At 44.6% G+C, this 14,513-nt stretch overlaps 1 pseudogene; it reads left to right on the forward strand.

Annotated features, from left to right (window-relative positions):
* Positions 1-1,131: 1,131 nt before the first annotated feature.
* Positions 1,132-4,496, forward strand: LOC128350593 (plasma membrane calcium-transporting ATPase 1-like; annotated as a pseudogene).
* Positions 4,497-14,513: the final 10,017 nt, after the last annotated feature.

The following is a 14,513-nucleotide window of genomic DNA, read 5'->3' on the forward strand; positions in this document are numbered from 1 at the left end:
GGTACAACCTATGTATTTTTAAAGGTATAAAAGCCAGTGCCAGTTGCCAACTATGACTTTAGCACCACACACACTCATTCCATTAAAAATATATCTGTCCTGTATGGTACAGGGTATAATTTTATCTATCTATCTATCTATCTATCTATCTATCTATCTATCTATCTATCTATCTATCTAATTTATACCCCACCCAAACTTAGGACTCTGGGCGGCCAATTTTAAAAGGGTGTGGAGGGCCTGTTGCTAGCACATCTATTCTATGGACTGCCAGAAGCCTCTCTGCTTATGTCTGATACCACAGGCTTCTGATTCTCACTTTTAACATTTTCAGGAGTCTCATGGGATCATGGGCTCCCCATTTATTGGCATATTGGGGATGTCACTTATCAGGCAGTGAGACAGTCACCTCCATGTTCACTAGTTACCAAGTGAATTGAAAGGGGATTAGCCTCATGCCTTTCCTTATATTAGGGAATGTCGAAGTAGACTCCAGAGTTAACTTTCAAGTTAGTCTCTTCTCAAGGTCTTTCTGTCCGATGACAGATCCTTTACTTCCCCTCCTCTGCAGTTGCCTCAAACAAGCTAATGATAATGTTTTGTATCCGAAACAGGGACGTTTTGTTTTGGCTACAAAATTTTCTGTTTTGAGCATTGAGTGTTTTGTTTTGGCTACATAACAGCCGAAATGGCCTGTTTTGTGCACAAAACATTTTGTATCTAAAACAAAACGCACATCCCTAGTATGTTCCCAGCATCAGGTATTAAGAGGGATACTGTCTCAAAATTTGGAGCCAATTTAGCTAGAGTAGCCAACAGCTGTTGATGTTCCATGAATATATCTTTTTAAAGTTAGTCTGAATTAAGGCATTATCACATATTATGCTTTCCAAATGAGGCTGCACATACCCACACTTTGCTTTGTTCTTTCCATTTTCCTCCATTCCATTTTCCCAGTTTTAAGATGGTACTGGGGAAAGGGTTAATTTTTGCTCCCGCCCCCACTGCCATCAAACCCTTCAGTGCCAAAGCTTTACAGTAGAAAATATATGCAAGAGTGTTTGTAAACTTCATTTTTATTCCAATTAAATGGTTCTGGATTGTCATTGTAAATTACAGTAAGTCAGCACGATGGTGACTCCAGTAAGCATTATGGCAAAAGACTTGACTATCACTCTTTCAGAGCTAAGAAACTTGATGGAGTTATTAAAAACAGATGCAGTAAAGAAAATACAGAAAAACTACGGTGACGTCAATCAAATCTGTGAATGGCTGAAAACTTCTCCCACAGATGGGATATGTGGTACCCCATCAGAACTGGATATAAGGAAAGGTGTATTTGGAAAAAACTATATACCCCCTAAGAAACCCATGACATTCCTGGAGCTGATATGGGAAGCAATGCAAGATCCCACATTATGCTTTTTAGTAATAGTGGCCCTTGGATCACTGGGTCTTTCTTTTTATAACCCACCAGGAGGAAGTGCTGCAGCATGCCACACCCCCTACACGGAGGAAGATGAAGATGAGGAGGAGATGGATTGGATAGAAGGCTGTCCAATATTCTTGTCAGTAGTTTGTGTGGTGCTTGTAACAGCTTTCAATGACTGGAGTAAAGAAAAACAATTTCAGGGGCTGCAGTGTCGCATTGAGAGTGAACAGAAGTTCACTGTAATTTGGCAAGGGGAAGTAATCCAGGTGCCAATAGCTGACTTGGTGGTTGGGGACGTTGCACAGATCAAATATTGTAACCTTATTCCAGCTGATGGTTTGCTTCTCCAAGGACATGATCTGAAAGTTGATGAGAGTTCCCTCACAGGGGAATCAGATAATGTCAAGAAGACTTTAACAGCAGACCCCATGTTGCTTTCAGGTACCCATGTCATGGAAGGCTCTGGGAAAATGGTGATTACAGCTGTCTGTATAAATTCACAGACAGGAATCATCCTCAGTTTACTTGGAGTTGGAAAGACCAGTGAAAAAACAAAAGATAAAGACAACAAGGCTAAAAAGACAAATAACTCTTCTGAGGAAGCAAAAAAAAATCTAGACATTGTAGATATAGAAAGGGGGGGATAAAGATGTTGAGATCAAAACAAATGAAGAAGAAAAACACAAAAAAGCCCCTTCACACAAAAAGGAAAAATCAGTTCTACAACCAAAACTGACCAGATTAGCGGTTCAGAGTGGCAAAGCAGGACTGGCAATGGCTGTACTCACCATTATTGTCTTTCTAGCCCGTTTCTTTATTACAAATTTTGCAATTAATAGGCTTGTTTAGACTAAGGAATGCACACCACTATATCTACGAAGGATCTTGAAGTCCCTTATCATTTTGGTTGTAGCAGTGCCAGAGGGCCTTCCACTTGCAGTCACCATCTCACTTGCATACTCTGTGAAGCAAGTGATGAAAGATAATAACCTAGTGAGACATTGGGATGCCTGTGAAACTATGGGCAATGCAACAACAATTTGCTCAGATAAAGCAGGAACCTTAACCATGAACAGAATGACTGTAGTCCAAGCCTTCATTGGTAACATGCATCATAGAGTTATTCCTGAACTTAACTTAGTTAATCCCACTACTTTGGATTGTCTGCGTAAAGGTATTGCTACTAACTGTGCATATGCATCTAAAATAGCGAGTCCTGAAAGAAGAGGGGGCTCGCCCCACCAACTGGGCAATAAAACTGAATGTGCTTTGCTGGGCTTTCTTCTAGAATTAAAGCAGGATTATGACGCTATAAGGGTGATGATACCAGAAGAGCAGCTGTATAAAGTATACACCTTCAATTCTGACAGGAAATCTATGTGCACAGTTTTGAAAAATGATGATGGTAGTTATCAAATGTTCACCAAAGGTACATCTGAAATAGTCCTTCAGAAGGGCTGTTTCATACTGAACGATGCTGGGGAATCGGTACCTTTTGCAGAAGAAGACTATGCCCTCATGATCAAGAATGTGATTAACCCAATGGCCTCTGAGGGACTCTGGACCATTTGTCTAACTTTCAGAGATTTCCCAGCTGGTGATGAGGAACCAGATTGGGACGATGAAGATGACATCATCAAAGACCTGACACGTATCTCAATTGTCAGTATTGAAGATCCAGTGAGACCTGGATCTTCCCGAAGCAATAAGAAAATGTCAGAATGCCGGCATTGTTGTGCATATGGTCACTGGGGATAACATTAATACAGCTTGTGTGATAGCTGTAAAATGTGACATCCTTCAACCTGGGGATAACTTTTTATGCTTGGAGGGGAAAGAGTTGAATAGACAAATATGCAGTTCAGAAGGGGAGATAAAACAAGAGCTTTTCGACAAGGTTTGGTCTACACTTCATGCGCTTGCAAGGTCCTCGCCTACTGACAAGTACAACTTAGTAGACGGGATCATTAACAGCAACGTCACCAAACAAAGGCAAGTGGTAGCAGTAACTGGTGATGGTACGAATGATGCGCCTGCATTAAAAAGAGCAGATGTTGGCTTTGCAATGGGTATCACTGGGACAGATGTAGCTAAGGAAGCTTCGGATATCATTCTAACAGATGACAACTTCTCAAGCATTGTTAAAGCGGTTATGTGGGGCAGGAATGTATATGACAGCATTTCCAAATTCCTTCAATTTCAGCTCACTGTCAATATTGTAGCAGTGATAGTTGCCTTTACAGGAGCATGCATCACTCAGAATTCCCCTCTGAAAGCTGTTCAGATGCTGTGGGTCAATCTCATCATGGATACGTTTGCTTCTCTTGCTCTAGCAACAGAAAAACCAACAGAAGCTCTGTTGAAATGGAAACCTTACGGTAGAAATAAACTGCTTATCTCCCGTACAATGATGAAAAATATTTTATTCCATCCCATTTATCAGCTTGCCATTGTCTTTACGCTTCTTTTTGCACGTGAGATATTTTTTGATATAGAAATTGGATGGATTTCAGAGCCAGAGGGCCCACCGACTCAGCATTACACAATTGTATTTAATGCTTTTGTAATGATGCAGATTTTTAATGAAATCAATGCACAGGAGGTTCACGGGGAAAGGAATGTTTTCGAAGGAATATTTACAAATAGCATCTTTTGTTCTGTCATTGTGGGAACATTGATTGTACAGATCCTCATTGTTCAAGTTGGAGGGAAACCCTTTCGTTGTGCAGCTCTAACACTAGAACAATGGCTGTGGTCAATCTTCCTAGGCCTAGGGTCACTATTATGAGGACAGCTGGTTGTGAGTATTCCAAACAGGTATTTATGCTTTCTGAAGGAAGTTAGTGAGGAAATTTTTGAAGGAGAAGAGGAAATTGTTGAAGCAGAAGTAGCTGAAGAAGTAACAGAGATTGACTATGGTGAGAGGGAATTGCGTCACAGTCAGTTTCTGTGGGTTAGGGGCCTAACCAGAATACAGATGCAGTGTAGAGTTGTGAATGCCTTTTGTGCATCCTTATATAATGACTTAGAAGCAGCAACCATTGGTCCCGATGAAATGGTTTAGAAGCAGTAGACTTTTTGAGCCTATTTGGGCAAAAGCATTTAAAATGAAAAAAGCAAGCCAGTTAATACTCTCTTAATGTCTGGGTCTGAGCACTCTGCAAACCGTGCTCTTTAGCTCCCGGGCTGCAATTTTTAGGGGAATGGGGATAGATTTGGAAACAAATAGGTGACGTTTTGTTGTTAATAGTTGTTACAAGCAAAGATTATCCTCTCTAATAAAACGCTTGGTGTCCGTCCGTGGACGGACACCAAGCGTGTGTCCGTGCCTCCCTGGCCTGTTCAGCGCATGCGCGGAGCGCATGCGCAGAACAGGGCAAGGGAGACACGACGGCTGGCACCCGGTGGCCATCTTGGGCAGCCAGAAGCGGCCGCCCCGAAGAAGCTGGGTGAGTGGCGCCGGGGAACACTGGCCGCCGCCGCCTTGGCCAGAGGACACCCGCGGCGGCAAGGGAGAGGCCCCAGGGAGCGGAGGGCCCAGCTGGAGCTGCGGGCGGTGGCGGTGGGTGGCGGGCCCGCTGGAGCCGCGGGCCACGGCGGCGGTGGGTGGCGGGCCCGCCAGAGCCCTGGGTGGCCGCCCCAGCCGGAGACACGGGCCGCGGTGGGTGGCGGGAGGGGGAATGGCGGCGGAGGTCCAGACCGGCCCAGGGAGACGGAGGCTGGGACCGGGGGCCGAGCGAAGGCCGAAGAAAACTAAAAGCAAAAATACAGCCTCCGCCGCTGCCTCCGAAGTCCCACCCAAGGTGGTTTCGGAAGTTGGGAGGGAGGGAGGGTGGGACTTCGGAGGCAGCGGCGGAGGCTGCATTAAAAAAAAAAACAGTAAAAGGGAGAGGAAAAGGCTAGCGCCCGTTATTATAACGGGCTTCAAAACACTAGTTCAATAATAAAAATGCTAAAAACGTTATTTACTCTTATTGCTTAATTATTTAATAATGTACCAGAATAATGATTAACATAATTATCTTCCAAAATAATAATTAATTGAGCATAGAAAGAGAAACACTTTAGACCACAGACTCTACTTCATCCTGGTATATACTGTACTCTATAATCCTTCTATTATGGCCTTCTGTTCGAATGTCCCAATAAGAAGTTCTTTGCAATTGACAATCCTCCATTCAGTCTAGCTGGAGGAGATTCTAAATTTCATCCTGGATCCACTCCTACCTTGAGTCAAGAAGACATTATATGAACACAGCTTTTCCCATTAGAGTGCACAATAACAGAGGAAAACTAATTCTGCCAAGCGTCTCCCCATCACACAGCTTTTAAAGGAACAGGTGGCCTGCCCAGAACGGAACCTGACAACTCACTCTCTACCTCTAGAGACTCAAAAACCAATAAGCGATATTTCCAGACAATGGTATTTTTGCACTGCGTATGTGCAGTTATTACTTGATGTACCCCCCACCCCCAAACCCATTACATGGCAGGAAACCTGAGCTTGCCAGCAAATCAAATCAATCAATCAATCAATCAATACTCAACAGGGAACTGCAACCAGTCTCCACAGAGCCAGCTTGAGTGCTGGTGTGACTTCCAGCCACGCCCCTGATATAGACCCTGGTGCCATGAGACAACCAGCCAGGGCAGCTCCACCTCCCTGGTCTCCACACACCACCTTCCCTTTCCTGCAGGTGCTCACTTTCTGGACATGCTGAGGCTGGGGTTTCAAAGCCCTCTCCTCTGCAATGGTGCAGCTGTCCACTTCCAGAAGGTAAGCAACTGCATGGAGGAGAGGGTGGCATGCAAAGGAGGTGGAGTTGGCTAGGATAGCGCAGCCCCACTGTTGATGGAACTGATGTAATCACCTGGGGGAAGGCAGTGGGTGGCACGGAGCTGGGGAGGCTATTCTCATTCGCGATGGAAACCATGCTAAGGGAGCCCAGCCCAGTTTCCAAAGCTTAATTGCCCTCCTGTATTCTGCTAACTGCATTTGTTTGGTTGTGTGTCATCGCGACTCCGTGCTGCAGTGACTCACGAATAAGCTCCTGACCAGGAGACTAGAACAAGCCTCCTGGCCTCGGGGGGGGGGCCTCCCCAGAATGCCCTGTGCACTCACGCGGGGCATGCTGGGACCTCCGAGCGCCTGGGGGCTCCCGATCCCTGCCGCCCCAACCAGCTCCGTGACAGAGCCGGCAATCGTGTGGGAGGCCAATCGTGTGGGCGGCCAATCCTGTCTGCTCGTCTTCGGGGAGAGCGGGTCAAGCCTGCTCTCCCTGCAGAACCCTCTTAGGCTCCTCACACTGCTTGTGTGGAGAGTGTCAGGGAGTGGCAGACCAGTGAAGAAATGCCTGCAGGTAATGTGGGCAGGTCAGAATGCCCACACTCACCACCCCATGGTGCAGGTGCTGCCTGGAGCCATCACCTCATCTCATTTCATCAGTGAGCCACCCCACTTAAGGCTTTCTGTTACAATAATGAGGATTGTCATTCTTGGGAATTCATGGCCACAGCGAGGCAGCAAATGGCTGGTACCCACAAAGCAAGCTACGATGTTACTGCCCCCAGCATCCCTGCTACTTCAAAGATTGATTTTCCCCTTTTCCTTTAAGTAAGATCATCTTTCTCTAGTACTGGCACACACCCACCGTTCAGAAGAAAAACCAGCAAACACCTCCTGCGGCCACAAAGCAAGCAAGCTATTGGTGGCCTCAGCTCCACCTTTTTCCAGCGGTGGATCTACAACAGAGTGCCTCTATGTTTTTTACATGCTCTGCCCAGAGGGGAAGGGCCACCATGCTCTCCAGCTGCTGGCTTCTGTAGCACCCCACCCCAGATCACTGTTCAAGTTTCAGTTTGTGACTCCTGCTGATGTGAATAAGCTTCTTGGAGCATTGCAGCCTATCACCTGCTCTCCTGACCAGTGTTCCCTCTAACAGGGATTCCCAGATGTTGTTGACTACAACTCTCATAATCCCCAAACAAAAGCCATTCCCAAACAATGTCTCAAAATCCTTGTTAGAGGGAACACTTTCTCTGACATAGCTCATTCTATTCTATTCTATTCTATTCTATTCTATTCTATTCTATTCTATTCATGTCTGGCAAGGGGATTGTTGTAGAAGGCCTGATAGATATTATAATTGCTTCTCTGAGGGAAGGCAGGATTAGACCTCTTCTGAAGATGCCTGCATTGGATCCTTCAGAGTTAAGCAACTATAGGCCTGACTCCAACCTTCCATGGTTGGGCAAGGTAATTGAGAGGGTGGTGGCCTCCCAGGATTCAGATGTAATGCTGGCACCACACAATTGGAGTTAACAGCGACGAAACTTAGAGATAACTGAAGGTACAAATTGGAGTCCAGGGAGGAAAACTGTGGGTCCATTTTTTGGCCAAACTCTGGTTGCCCGCATTTGGGCATACAGTTAATGAAACCAGAGATGAATGACCCTCTGGTTTTGTGTTATGTGTGAATGTGGCCACTGATTGTGTAATCCCCACAAACATGATCCACTTCATTATGCCTTCTTTTGAGGAAGGACCCCTGGACCCCAAGAAGCAAAATTTGGCTCTATAAAAGCTTTCATCTTGACATGCTCTGCGTGTGTCATTCTTTGGTACTAAAAAATCAACAACTTGCTATAGTCTAAGCTATAGCAGACTATACAAAGAGTAACTGTATAAGTGAGAGAGGGTTTGATTTGATCCCTGTGATTTCATTTGACAGACGATTAGATGTCATAGTGTTGGCTATGATGAGGTAAAGGGTTTGGATCAGTCTCTCCCCCCCACACCCCTGATTTGTATTCTGAGCTCAGTGATTCATCAGGAGACTTCCTGTGCACACATTTTCCATCCAATGGATGCAATATGATCCTACATGTGCATGCACAATCATCAGTCCCACTGTGATCCATTGGATTTATGCCCAAGCAAGTATGCTGAAGAAATCATCCTTAGATTTTGTTTGGGAGGGGACGGGGAAGACCAGTTAGATTGGCCCACATGATGCATAGTCTTACAGAGCCATAACTGTGCTCTGGGGCTTTGCACCATCCTAAAGCAGACCTGACACTGATAGGAATGGGTGGTGGGAATTGGGCTGCCTCCCTATTGCTCCTTCTGACCAGCAACTTGGCTCCTTCAGGAGTCTGCACCTGCTGCAGGGTGCACCATGTCAGCTATAGTTACATTTTATGCAAAGCAATGACAGTTCCCTACACATTAGGAAGGTAGTGTGGATAAGCAAAACAACGCAAACAATTCAATGGAGAAACAATTCCTCAAGGCACGGACGGGCATGAATTTTCATGAAGCAAGGAGGATTCGGCTTTGCATATTTGTTGTTTTCTTTAAGGCTATGTGGCCACATCTGATTGCACAAAATCTGGATTCTCTGCTGCCATGGCTGGCAACCAGGAAGCTTGGTAATGAGAGTCTGATTTTCTCCTGACCACAGTTCTGAATGTTTAACGCTGAGAGCACAGGAAGGCTCTGCTCCATCTGCTCTGTCAATTTTCCCTAGTGCAGCCTCTGCCATTTTATTCACTAGTCCTTCTGAAGAGGAGTTTTCTTTTGTGCCTCTGGAGAATAGCTTGACACTGGTCCAGAGGGGTAGCATGGTTATTGTTAGAACTGAGCCACTTCCTGTATTTTTGCCTTTTCTTATAGGAAAAGCCCAGAGACCAAGCTTGTTTAAATGAGCAACACAATCACATCAAGTTTCCAGTTTAAAGTGCATGAGGGTTCACCATGACTGAGGACAAAACCTATTTCCCAAACTAGGCCACTAGCTGTGGAATGCCACTGAACATGCACAGAGTGCATTTCCATCAATACTAAGTGATCAGAGTCAGCCTTAACGTTTCTGGGATGAGAGTGAAGAGATTTCAAGTCAGAAGCAGTATGAATCTCAGTTAGGGCTGAAATTCTAACTTGTTTCATTTTAGGAATTAAATTCTGGCTATTGCCCAAACAGTATTGCATTTTGATTGGGTGTTTGAGATTTACAGTGCAGTTCTAGGCAGGTTTACTCAGATATGGTCCCATCAGAACCTCAGGTTTTTGGTGCCGTAAGCGAAGTATGAATTGTCCCCCGCAACGTTCTGTTAAGATTATATGCTGTACCAACCTACAGTATATAATTTGAACTGACCTGGGGAGAGGTGCCAAAGTAATATTTGGTGGCTGATGCTGGCTGGGGAAGAGGCGCAGAGAGAAAGCAGATTACAACTTGAAAAATTAGTAAAATGTCCTGCTGCTGCTGCACTGCACCACCGTCTGACAAGGTTTCTTAGCAGCAGCCAAATGAGTGAAACCGTGCAAAAATAATGATAATAGTAGCAATTGGAATTGATAACACTTCCAGGCTTGCCCCTCAAATGGCTGCCATGCCATGTGCATTAGTCAACTGAGTGGCAGGGGCATGGTGTGTGGTGGGAGTGGACTCTGCACAAAGTGGGGAATGACTCAGGGGAGGGGTGGCAGAAGCTTTTTTATTTTATTTTTAAGGGTATAATCTGCTTCCTCAATGCCCCTCTTGTACCAGCCCCCACCGGGAGCCACTGCAACTGTTGACTGTGGGTGGTGGTGGTGCTTGCACTCATGTTTGCCCAGGCTTTGGCACCCTTGGGTGCCTAGGTACACCTACTGCATAGGCTGGTCCTACTGCATAGGTTCAAACATTCGAGTTTGAATAGGACTGCACCTTAAAGCTCTGATACCATGTCAGCAAATGGTATGCAACCATCCCATCCCATCCCAGAGATACTGACTGACATCCAGAGCAATGTAACAGGAGGTTTGTGCTCTCCTGTATATGAGAGAGTGTGTACTCTCCTAATGCAACAGGAGGTGTGTACTCTCAGTTGGAGTCTGTGTGACTCTCAGGGACATATTTCTGGAAGGCACAGAGCACTTCTGGAGGCTGGGGAGATCAACAAAATTAATTTTCTCCTCCCCACACATATGCACTCCACTGCTCAGGAAGCCTCCATCTTTGAGGAATGTGTCCTCAGTATGTTGCTCTGGATGTCAGCCACTGTGTTGTAGTAACAGCTAAAATAATGGCCTTGGAGAACCTGATCTGGGTTCAGATCCCTGTTCTACTATGAAGCTTGCTGTTTGGCCTTGAAAAATATATGGAGTTCTTGTAAGGATAAAATGGAACAGTCCATGCATACTTCCCTGAAGTCTCATTAGACTTCCAAGGTCTTGAGTTTCAAGGACATAATACTTTCTTATTTCACAATTACATCCCACCCTTTCTCCAAGGAGCTCAGGGTGGTGTACATTGTTCTATCCCCCAATTTCTTCACAGCAATGTTGTGAGGTAGGCTGAGAGAGAAAGTGACTGGACCAAAGTGACTCAGTAGAGATTTGAACCTGGGTCTCCTCAGTCCTAGTCTACCACTGTAACCACCACATCCTTCTTTTGTGAATTCTTTATTGTTGGGCTGACACTTTGAGATGTGCTTCAGACAATTGGATGATGCAGCAAATAGAACATTATTGAAAGACTTCAAACCAAAGGTTGTCAGAAGAGCTGGAAGTTACCTTATAAGATGATTAAGTACAGTTCTGTGCTCAGTACTTATTACTCAGTGTGACAGCTGAGAATTTGTGGAGTATGATTCATTCTGTTGCAAATAATGCTTTCTAATGACATTTGTGTTGTAGGAATATTCTTTAACCTTTTTGACATGATGGATAATACTAATAGAATAAAGTGGCAACAAATAAAGTGGATAACATATGAACCGTTATCTTCTCTGATTGGTGGTGGCTCTCTGAGGCCTTGGACAACAGACTTTCCTGACTGTGTTGCATGGGATCCTTTAACTGGAGATGTTAGCAGCTGAAGCTGGGACCTTATAAAGCAGGAGCTGTACTACTTGGGTAAGGACTCTCTTTCCCATCTTCCCAGTAACATAATCAGGACAATTCCATATTGGACTTTATTTTTCAAAAGTATTCCACCCTTACATGTTGGCTACAGGCTGCACAAACTCTTTCTTCATCATAAAATGTCCTTGAGTTACTGGCTGTGCCCTCACTGGACTTTCCATATGTTATCCTCTGACATTCAAGGTAAAGGCTCAGATGAGGTGCCCAAGCATAGCAGTCTTCATGGGCTGCAGGTGCAGCAAAGTAAGGAAACTAGAGGGCCATTGAGGACATTCAGTTTAAGGCAAAGGGTTAGAATGGAATTCCCCATTCACAAATGAAATATATAATTTTAGTCAACATTAAAATACAAACTAGTTTCTTCTTCTCAATATTGGCAACTGTGTCCTCCCACCCCCCGCCCAATCTTCTGGAATACTTCCTAAAGCCCATAGTGATAGACATGGAGATCTCACAAAAATGAAAGCACCAGCCAGATTCAGATCTCTCTGAAATGGGAATGAACATCTTTGACTGTAATAAGCTTAACAAGCACACAATTTCTTTCATTATTCATGTAAGCAGGAGGTTTCTTTTAATTAGTCTCCTTCTTTTGTAGATCAAGTGCTTTTCACCACCAGTTAGTTTCATGATGAAATGGTTAGCATATAACCTTGCAATGGATGTAATTATCTAAATAGTCCCTTGACTTTCTGCTTCTGTGGCGATGCAAGAGAAAGTTTGGATTTCACAAGAGACTTTGAAATAAATGGAGCTTCTCCCTGCTTCATGATGACCAGAGACATTGTGACCTTTGACTGGCAATTTGTGTGAGGTATCTTTCAGGAGAGACGCTTCTTCCTTCCAAACTCGGACTGTACGAGGCCGGTCCGGTTGAACTCCAAGCTCTTTGAGCTGAGCTGGCTCAACAACGAGCCCGGCTCTAAATGAGCTGGCTTGCACAACCCTAGTTGAACACAGACTTGTTTTGCTGCACTGTGGCCACTGTGGAAGAGAGCTAGTCTATATGGGAGGAGAGCTGGTCTTGTGGTAGGAAGCATGAGTTGTCCCATTTGCTAAGGAGGGTCTGCCCCAGTTTGCATTTGAATGGAGACTACATGTGAGCTCTATAAGATATTCCCCTTAGGGGATGGGGCTGCTCTGGGAAAAACATCTGCATGCTTGCATGCAGAAGGCTCCAAGTTCCTTCCCTGGCATCTCCAGATAGGGCTGAGGGCCTGTAGCCTTGGAGAAGCCACTGCCAGTCTGTGTAGACAATACTGAGCTAGATGGACCAGTGGTCTGATTCGGAATAAAGCAGCTTCCTATGTTCCTATGTATTTTCATGTTCTACTTCATGTAACATATCAAACAACATGCAATCAATTTAAAATATTTTAAAAAAATATGGAGATATTCAGAAATACTGGGAAACGAAGCATGCTTGTGTGGGAGCAGGCAGTGTGTGCAAATTTCCTCTCCTTTTGAATGAACGTCACATTTACAGCTTTCCTACTGGATTGGAATACTAATTTATGCAATGGAATAGATTTTTAAAATTCGCAACCAGCAATTTAAAAACAAAACAAAACTAACAGTGCCGAATGATTGTTATGTAAGATAATTCTTAAGCCTTCTTAATTTTTAAAATAGCTGGTGGCTCTGGTTGTAATGTGGTTCCTTTTCTGTTCAGGATGCTTTAGTGCTTCCCTTCCTAAAGAATACAGAGACCGCTATGATAAAGACGGAAAACCTCCACACCCCAGTTAAGTTGCAGTAGTAAGATGTAAGCCAGATATGTCCCATTGATCATAATAGGTATAATCAATTCTAATCCAACTATGACAGATCTGTAGGTTATAGGTCTGGCTGCCATGTTTAATAAATGGTTTTTAAATGTTCTCTCCTATCTCATACTGTGCAAAAATGTCCAGAATTGCAAAGGAAAGATGAAGCTTTGTTTGCAATGCATACTTAAATATCATAGCTGGTCTTGTGGTGGCAAGCATGACTTGTTTCCTTAGCTAAGCAGGGTCCACCCTGGTTGCATTTGAATGGGAGACCACATGTGAGCACTGTAAAAGATTCTCCTCAGGGAATGGAGCCATTCTGGGAAGAGCAGAAGATTTCAAGTTCCATCTCTGGCTTCTCCAAGAGAAGGCTGAGAGTGACTCCTGCCTGCAACCTTGGAGAAGCCACTGCCAGTCTGTGAAGACAATACTGAGCTAGAGAGACCAATGGTCTGACTCAGTATTTGGTGGCTTCCTATGTACTTTACATTCCTTACCTTTAGGCTGCTTCACAGCACCATGTGTTTTTTTCTTCTTCTCAACTTAGGCTGCAATGGATACCAACATGTGAATTCCCATGAACAATTCTGTTGCTTATAACTGTATCTTCCTCTCCTATATAAAATGGCATTTATTAGACGTTGTCCATTGCCCGGATAAATATCACTACATTTACAACCCGATCTTACACATACTTACTTGGAAGGAAGTCCCAATACATCCAATGGACCTTACTCATGGGCAAGTGCATCTAGGATTGTAACCTTAAAGAAACCAACGCAGCAATAAAAAGTGCACAATGAGGTCATTCTCATGACCAGCTCTACTTGGGCTAGCACAGCCCTACCAGATAGACCTGGTCCTGAGATGTGCCAGAACTGGTCTCAATCCCAGCACTCCTCAATTGGGTAGCCCAGGTTTTCTACCCAGGCTAAAATGAGGTAGGAGGGAAGGTACTCATCCTCCTACTCTCTAGTCATGTGGGTGACTGGGTTTCTGACAGCCCCACTTTAATTATAACGTCGGGATGAAGGGGTGACCCACTCTCAGAGATTTCTACAATGCACTGCGCTGCTTGCATGGTGCACTGTGGGATTCCTGGAGGCTGGTCTTTGTTCCCCTGGCTTCTAGTTCACCGTGCTGCTTGCTGCAGTAGTGATTGTGTGGGTGTGTGATGGCATAGCTTGCAAGGAACCAAAGGTTGTCTAGAGGAAGGTAGGAATGATCCTGCCTCCCTCTTGTCCCACCTGAAGTGGTTGTGTGAACAACCTTAATATCAAAGGAAAAAAATATTATCTAGACCCATTTCAAACTGGTTTTCGGGCAGGCTGTGGGATGGAGACTGCCTTGGTCGGCCTGATGGATGATCTCCAATTGGCAATTGACAGAGGGTGTGTGACTC

The sequence above is a fragment of the Hemicordylus capensis genome, chromosome 3 (genome assembly GCF_027244095.1).
Source record: "Hemicordylus capensis ecotype Gifberg chromosome 3, rHemCap1.1.pri, whole genome shotgun sequence".
NCBI lineage: Eukaryota > Metazoa > Chordata > Lepidosauria > Squamata > Cordylidae > Hemicordylus > Hemicordylus capensis.